An 8,880-nucleotide genomic window follows, 5' to 3' on the forward strand; every position below is an offset into this window, starting at 1 on the left:
ACTGTTAGTTCCTGTCATTGCGCCTCATATCTGGGGTCTTAGCTCTAGGTGCATGTTTTTAACTTTTTCTCCTATTTGGGATAAATATTAAAATTACTTTAGGTCTATCCCCCCTACAAAAATACAACAAAAACCAAGCAAACCAACAACAACAATGAAACAGGTGTCTATGTCCCACTGTTTATTCCATTTGGTTATCTAAATAGGACTCCAAAAGAACCCTATTTTAGCCTTCATCTCATGGTTCCCGCCCCCAATTTTCCCAAACTTGGCTCTAACTCTTCTTTAAATTAACACTTTACTCTTTCACACACCATATCTAAGTAATCAAACCTACTAGTTCTTTTTCAAAATATACCCAAATCCAACCATTTCTCAGGAAGGGCCCAGTAACTTGGTTCAGCTCAACAACTTTTGTGAACAACTGGAGTTGCTTCCTACTTGTTTCCGGGTCCACTTTGTTTCCTATTTTCTTGGATCCAGAGTGGTTCCTTTAGATGGTGAGCATGGGCATGTTACTCCTTTGGTAAAGGCCCTCAAATGCCTTCCCCTCTCTTTTCTGCAAAACGGTCTGCAAAGTGCTTCCTGCCCTAGCCCCATGTGCTTTCTGCCCTGTGTCTTCCCATCTTCTCCCTGCCACAGCCACCTGCATTTCTCGACTCCTGCACTACCTTGCCATGTTATTCGCTTTGCAGGAGTATCACATGGCTTGTCCCGTTTTTTGCTTTGGCTCTCTTCTCGAATAGGTCATCTCTGGTTTCCGTGTGGAAGCAACATCCACCACCCTCTTCACAGTAAGCTCCATTTCATCAGCTTTCTACCTTACCCTTACAACTACATGATATATTATGTGCTTAGTCTTGGGTCCTGAGTAGAAAGATAAATTTTTATTCACTATCTTTGGGGTCTAAAATAGTGTCTAGAATTAATGGGGGAATCAGTAAATATTGAATAAAGAAAATAACTCTTTTACTAAGAACGCTCTTGTTTTGTTAGGATTTCACTTGAGTGCTGGATTTCCCACCATAAGTGGACTTGCATTTATTTTATAGATTTGTGAACATTTTAAACATGATTCCAGGGGACTTTTCCCCCTAAAGTCAACAGAATACTTTCTTCTCTTTTTTTCTCATCATATTTCCCCCCAGAGATCTAGATCCTGTTTTTCACTTGTTTAAGCTAATCATTGTCACCTTATAGGCTGCCAAAGTGGTTGTTGAGTAATGAGGCTTTTCACCCCTCTGGAAACTTAAAGTACCATGCGCTTGGCATGTACAGTTGCTGTGGGCTATGACACCTGGGACTGATCAAGCCAGAGATCCCCACAAGCAGGCAGCAGCAATGAGCAGTCTAGCTCTAGGTCAGCTTAGAGGGTCTTCCAGGTCATCCCTTCAATAGTCATGTGGGATTTTAGTGCCCTTGAAAGTGAGGTAGCCAGAGTGTCTGTTTAATCCACTGAAGAATTCCTATACAGCAGCTACCACTGCTCTGTAGAGACCCGGGTTTCTCAGGTAACAGGGAACATCATATACTTGTATAACTTAATTTCTAATAAAATACTATTTGGACCAGAATAAAAATCCCCAGTGGGTTTTCTGTTATGGCTGGAGCAGTGAAAATTGTAGTCTTTTCTCAGAAAGGCGACTTCCCTTTTTCCTGCTGTCAAACCAATGAAATGAGTGTCCGGCTCTGAAGTGGCAAGAGCTTAAATCAGCGACCTAGGTTCAAATGTTCACTGAAAAGAAGACACTAGTTGAATGACTTTAGGCAAGTCTCTTCGCTGTTTTAAGATTCAGGCTTTGAAATCTGTTAAATGGATGGTTGGCTACCTTGCTGAACTGCTGGTAAAATTCAGTAGCTTGGCTGCTTAGATGGAACACTCATTTCACATTTTAGACACCTTCCTTTGCCTTGCATCATCACTTCAGATATTCAGGGAGGTATTTTAAAACTGAAATATTTTATTCTTGATTCATGATGTATCAAAATGTACAATGCATTATGCTACACAAATAGCTTTATGGATCCCTTTATGGAGGTCCTATAAGCCACATTAGACTTATGAAGTATTATTTTACAAACATACAAGGAATTACAATATTTACTATTCAATTGATAAAGTCAATAATTTCTAGAAACATTTTAAACATTATAATTTTGTTCCTCTCTCTGACATCTGTCATTTCTAGTGCATAAAATAACTGTGATAACCTACACTATATTATGTGGAGCCAGTTGTCACTTTAAATTGTCAATCTTTTTCATGTCTTCCTTTTTGTTAAAATGTTGATTGTTTGCCAAGACTTAATCATTACTATGTACTATTTACTACCATAGATGGTGGACAAATATAAGGTGATTCAGACAACGTCTGTTCCCTCAAGGGGTTAAATTCTATGTTTATTAAACATTATAAGCAACAATGCCAACAAGATAATTTCAGATTTTCATAAGTGTCAGGAAAGGCTGAACAATGGTAAAGTATATCCCTCTACAGCTGGTCAGAGACAACATCCCAGAAGTGGTACTATCTGGAAGTTGAAGCAGGAGTACCAATCAGGGAACATGACAAGGGAGACACTGCATTTAGAAAGGGGAAGTCCCAAGACCCCTGGGGGCAGAGAAGAGTCAAGGGGTCAAAGACCAGTGGGAAGAACAGTGGCGAGGACAGGGAGGGAAGTAGAAAGTGAGTCAGTGAAGCAGGCAGGGACCAGATCAGATATCCTCACTCACTCCAAAGAGGAGAGCTTAGATTGTATTTTAAATCCCATCAGAAGCTAAAGGATTTCATGGATGAGAATGAACACAGTCTCCCTACCTATTAAGACAGTAATCTTGACATGGGGTGATTCTCCCACTGCAGAAGGGAGCAATAGTGAAAGTTCTAGGTTCAGGGTGGTGGTGACGTCAGCAATCCTAACTCAAGGTGGTGAATGATCGAGCCCAAGGTGGTGGTGGTAGAGATAGGGACACTAAGAGATAAAAATGTATCAAATGAGAGAAAAAGGGGGAAAAAGATTAAACAGATATTTCAGGTTGAGCGAAAAGGAAAATTGGAGAGAGGTCAGTTTTTTGAGGTAAGATAACAATAGTTAACTGGATTTGATGAGGTACGTTAACAGCAGTTCTGCTCTTAATGTAAAACTTGACATGTTATTGCATGGGATAGAAATGTCAAACTAATATCCTATTGGATTAGGATCTGAGGAGATAAATTTAGGAGCTACTGGCATCAGGTGGTATATAAATTTCCAGGGCTGGGTAAAATCTGGTGAGAAGAGTGGGCGCTTCAGTAAGATCTGGAGTATTCTAGTATTTAGAGGTTAATAAAGAACTACCAAGGAAAGGTGAAAAGGGCAGGATACCCAGAGAATTATGGGGAAAACCCAAGCAAAGTGGCTGAATAATGACTGACAATCACCAGCAAAGACTGTTCTGACAGGCCTAACTCAAGACACTCTTTGTAAAAAGGTAGTGCCGTTATCACTTCACAGGCAGGAAAACAGACACAGTAAGAGTAACAAACATCCCCAACTTTATACAGGTCATAAGTGGTAGGGGTAGGATTCAAATTCAAACTACATTAATCCTGACAGAATTTTTTCCTAAAACCCAATACTGCTTGCCTGATTTTGTTAATTTTTCCACTCCCTTTAAAAATATGCCAAATGTATCTGAGAGACTAAATAAAATGGCAAAAAGTTATCTAACAAATGCAGGTGAGTCATTAGAAAAATCACCTTACAGCAATGGTAATCCAGTACAAGATGCATGGAAGGCAATTAGTAAGGGAACAGATAGTAGGGAGTGGAGCCACATCTATATATAGTTCTTGATAGTTCTTGTGTAGGGCAGAAAAAGTTGCCCTACAGCTAGAAATGGATTTAGGACTCAAGGAGGGAATGGCTGGTTCTGGGAAGCAAAGCCTGCGATTCAGGCTGAATACTTGCTGGATGATACTTTGAAAGATGATGGAGAGAAGGAACAGGAGTACTTAGGAAAAGCCTTTAGATCATGACATAAGCCTGGCACCACCTGGAAAGACAAAGATTAGATTAGATAAGATTGTTTTCTCCTCTCTTCTTCTTCTTCCTCTTCCTCTTCTTCTCCTCCTCCTCCTCCTCTTCCTCCTCCTCTTCCTCTTCCTTCTATTATCATTATTATTATTACTATTATTATTATTAGTAGTAGTAGTAGTAGTAGTAGTATTTTGGTGTGTTTGAGACAGGGTCTCTCTGTAGCCCCAGCTTGCCTGAAACTCGATATATACCAGGCTGGCCTTGAACTTAAAGATCTGCTTGCCTCTGCCTCCTGTGTGCTTGGATTAAAGTCTTGTGCCACCAAGCCTGGTTCAAGAAAAGATTGGTTCTATTGTGGAACTCTGAGAAGTCTTATCAGCCAACCTAGTGAGCTCTGTTGCAAAGACTACCCAGAGACTGCATGTAGTCCTTCGTGAGCTGAGACAGGAGCCTTGCTGTGCCTAGTTACTGATGGAAAAAGCTGGACCTTCAATCAGATGCTGTGGTGGGCTCAGAACTACTGCAGTGTAGCTAGAGGCCACCTTCCAGTTGCCCTCTCTGCAACTGACCAGCAGGAAGGTTTAAGTGGGGAGTGTAAGAGGAGAGGAGGACAGAGGAGTGAGTAGGGGAAGAGATACCTAACAGTAAAGATGTTTGAAAAGGGTATGTGGAAAGCTATTTTATAAACTTCCAAAACACACACACACACATACACACACACACACACACACACACACACACACATTTTCCCAGGAGTCATAGGTTGCCAAATGCAAAAGCTAAGTATGTCAGGGGTAGAATACCTTCCCTCAGCTTTTGGCTAAGGAGTGGGTTTCAGACCCCGCCCCCCGCCACACACATAACACATTGCTATTGCTCTTAATTGGCCACCAGGACTTGATATTAGGATCCTACTGCTGAAGATACCACCCACTGGTGATTGGAGAGATCAGTGTGGTACTGACCTGGAAGCTTCTTCCATGCTAGCTAGTTTTCACAGTACCTGAAAAGTCTATGCAGGCTACTCCTAGAGAAATGTCAAGAGCTTTAATTAGCTGTTAAATCCTGAGAACGGCAAATAAGACTGGCTTCGTCAGATAGGCCCATGAAGGTAATAGTGGCATGAATGTTATGGGGGTAATTAACCACTTTCTGATTGGATTTAAGGCCTGCTCCACTGGAGGAAATTCATACCTGGTACTGTAAATTTGGCCCTGAACCTGTAGATAAGGAGCTCACATGCCCTAGAGGTGAAGGTACTACTATTATTTTGCTAAAGGGACATAGTATCAAACTGGCTTCTAAATATGTGTCTCTATACTCTAGAGCGGTTCTCACCCCTCTTCAGAGAAACTTTCTATTGCAGTGGATGGTGTGTAACACAGACTCACTAGTGGTACAAGTGCAGAAAACAAGCATCTGTGGAGTGCTTGATCATAAATGGGACACCTATATCACACTCATCCCTCTCCCAAAGTCTCAGGGAACAATATAGATTTTAAGAGCCAAAAATCAGGGAGGACTGCTACAAAACAGTTTCCTGGACATGACAGGACTATTTGTAGCTGTGAAGCAGCTATGATTGCCTTCACAAGACTTGTGCAAGATTAAGCCAATCAACATTCCAGCATGGATGGGGAGGGGCTCAAAAGCCCCCACCTCTAGCTAAGGAGCCCATGGGCAGCTAGACAAGAATATTCAGTTTAATTTTAGGGGTGTGATTCCTGATAGGCTCCTCATGCTCCAGTGGCCCCACACCCATGTGCCTATATAAGTGCCACACTAACTGAACTGTGGGCTATGAGAATAAGAAGAGGACATGAAGTTGGGAGGAGGACCCAGAGAGAGAGCACAGAGAGAGCCCAGGAGGAGCAGGAGGGGGAAAGAGGGGAGTGGCAGGGGAGGGGGGATATGAAAATTTCAAATAATAAAAATTAAAAAAAAAACAAATGTTAACAACAAAAATGAGATCTCAGGGAATAATAAGTAGGAGGGTACTATATACAAGGTTCTCTATAATGCTGGTATGCCGATGAAAATCAAGGTACAATGAAGATAACACAATTATGGACAAAGTTACAAAAATTAGCACAGAAATTTGATTTTGTTCTATTGATCTAAAGCCAATATGTTTCTCTTTTCTTTCTTTTTCTTTGATCAAAGGGGAGAAAATTCAGTGTTTATTTCAATAGTGACGAAGTATTTTCTATACATAAAAATCATTATCTTGGAGAAACACCCCAGTGAATATCAAAGCTAAACATTCAACTCCTACAATACAACATGGAAAAGGAAAAAAAGAAGCCAATCAAAACAGAGATCTGATTTAAACATATTAAACGGACTGAATGGACATTTATTCAAAGACGACACAAAAATGGCCAACAGGCATCTGAAGACACGCTGGACTTTGTCACTTATCAAGGAAACCAAAGTAAACCACGCAACATAGCACCATGCCTGTTATTACTGCACTGGAAATAATAACCAAGAAAAACAACTGTTGGCAAGGATTAGGAATCTTTATATACTAATGACAGGAACATAAAACAGCAAATGTTCTATGGAAAACAAAATGGAGATTAAGAATAAATAAATAAACCACATGATCCAGCAATCCTTCTCTGAATATTTATTGAACGGAAGTCAGCATCATGGAAAGATGTCTTCCTGTGCTCACTGCAGCATTATTTACAATAGCCAAAATGAAGAGCATATAAACAAGTTAAATATCCATGCAAAGAAAAATGGGATAAAGGAACTATGGCACATGCATACAATGAAATATTGTTCAACCTTTAAAAAGAAGGCCATCCTGCCACATGCAACAACATGGACTTCATGGATACTATGCCAAGAAGTCAAACCACTCACAAAATACATACACTGGTCTTGTTCAGATGAGGTCTCTAAAATGTTCAGAAAGAGGCAGAGAGTTGAACAGGTTTGCTAAGAGCTTCAGAGAGCAGGAAATGGGAAATTGCTGAAAAGGAATAGTTTGTTCTGTGTAATGGAAAAGTCTTGGAGATCTACTATATGGCTCTGTGCCTGTGATTAACAGTTCTGGGTTGAACATTTCAGTCTGCTACAGAGCAGGTCTCATTTTATGTTTTTCTATATAAAGTGTTAAAGGAAGACTGTATGTATACTCAGAACTGAACAAAGTAAAGTTTCCTAAATCAAGATTCCTGAGTTTGAGGCCACCTGAATTCACATGGCTTAGTTAGCCGCCACTGTAAGAATAAAAATTCTGTTGGGTGTGGTGGTACACTTTTTTGATTCCAGTACTTGGGAGGCAGAAGCAGGAGGCTCTCTGTAAGATGGAGGTCAGCCCGGTCTATACAGTGAGTCCCAGGCCAGCTAGGGCTAAAGGGAGACTTCGTCTCAAAAAAACTAAAAATAAGTAATTTTAAAAAGAATGAAAATTCCAAAGTAGAGCCTGGCAATCAATTTAACTGTCACAACTCAAAAGCCTGGCCAAACTGCAACATTAAATCCTGCTGTGAAATGGTCCTTGTAGGTATTTGCCTTATCTAATGAGCTTGAAATACTTAATAAACAAGTAAATGTCACTAAGCTGGTTTTTCTTACTGTGTCCTGAGACTGTCATATAAATAAAATTACAACAAGAAGCTTGAGTGGTTAAGACAGCAAAGCAAATTATATAAGATCACTGAACTAATCATATTTTAAAATCTGGGAACTCTTAATTTTGAAATAACATTGTAGCAATCAAGAAACGTGATCAAACTATTGAGTAAACACTCCATAAAACACTGGTTTTATAAAATCTAGTGGTCTATTGCCTTTTTAATTGGATACAAGGTCAATTGCAGAAATTGCATTAAACTTTAGGGATTTACGTATTTTTCATTTCATTCATGTATCTTTTACCAACTGAAGGCTTTGGAGTGAAATATTTGAAAGGCAATCTACCCCTGTAAATGAAAAAACAAAAGCAAGCAAACAAAAAAAATCTCTCAACTTACCAAAATAAAAGATAAGATGTATCTATACTATAGCAAGTGTTTGCACATTTGCAATGCTTTTGAAACAATAATATAGTCTCCCTCAGAATGAATAGGTTTTCCATTGTAAATGGAATGAGTCCTGAGATGTTGATTGCTTAGGGAAATTCTTGGTGAAAATTACTGTAGTAATCTGAGGCATCATTAAGGCAATAGCATTGAGGCCCTTAAAAATCTTCACAGCTAGAGTGCTCCCTGGGAATTTGGACAGGTAATCCCACATGGCTAATAGTACTTGTTATGTATGGTAGCAAATGATTCCAAAACAATAGAAATCACCAGAGGATAGTCACAGGGAGTTAAAAATGAAGGGAACTTTGCTTTCCTGATGAAAATAAAGCTTCTGGGCTTGGGTCAATCCTTGCCAACGCTGTGTCCTCTTGAAACCAACTTGGATCCTAACTTTGTTCAAGAACCTGACTCTGGAAGAATTTAGTTGATCCAACTATTTGTTTCATAAGAGCATGAAAATGATCTCAATATAGATGACTGATATTGCTAACAAGAGTTCAACTCCTGAAAGGTTAAATGGGTAAAAATTAAGAGTAGATTTGGTGGGAAAAGTGTCTGAAAGACACTTGAGTGTCATGGATCAGGCATAAAACTGCAACCTCAGCACTTGTTAGAGACACTATTGGACACAAATGTATTTTATTTTTATTTTTATTTTTATTTATGTGTATATGTGTTGTCCGTGTTGTCTGTGTGTGAACACATGCTTGTAGGTGTCTGGAGAGGTCAGAAGAGGGTGTCCAATCCCCTGGAGCTGGAAGTAAAGGCACTTACAAGCTGCCTAGTGTTGGTTCCTGGAACTCAACGCCAGTCCTCTGAAA

Source organism: Nannospalax galili, unplaced genomic scaffold (genome assembly GCF_000622305.1).
Source record: "Nannospalax galili isolate Female #2095 unplaced genomic scaffold, S.galili_v1.0 scaffold281, whole genome shotgun sequence".
Lineage (NCBI taxonomy): Eukaryota > Metazoa > Chordata > Mammalia > Rodentia > Spalacidae > Nannospalax > Nannospalax galili.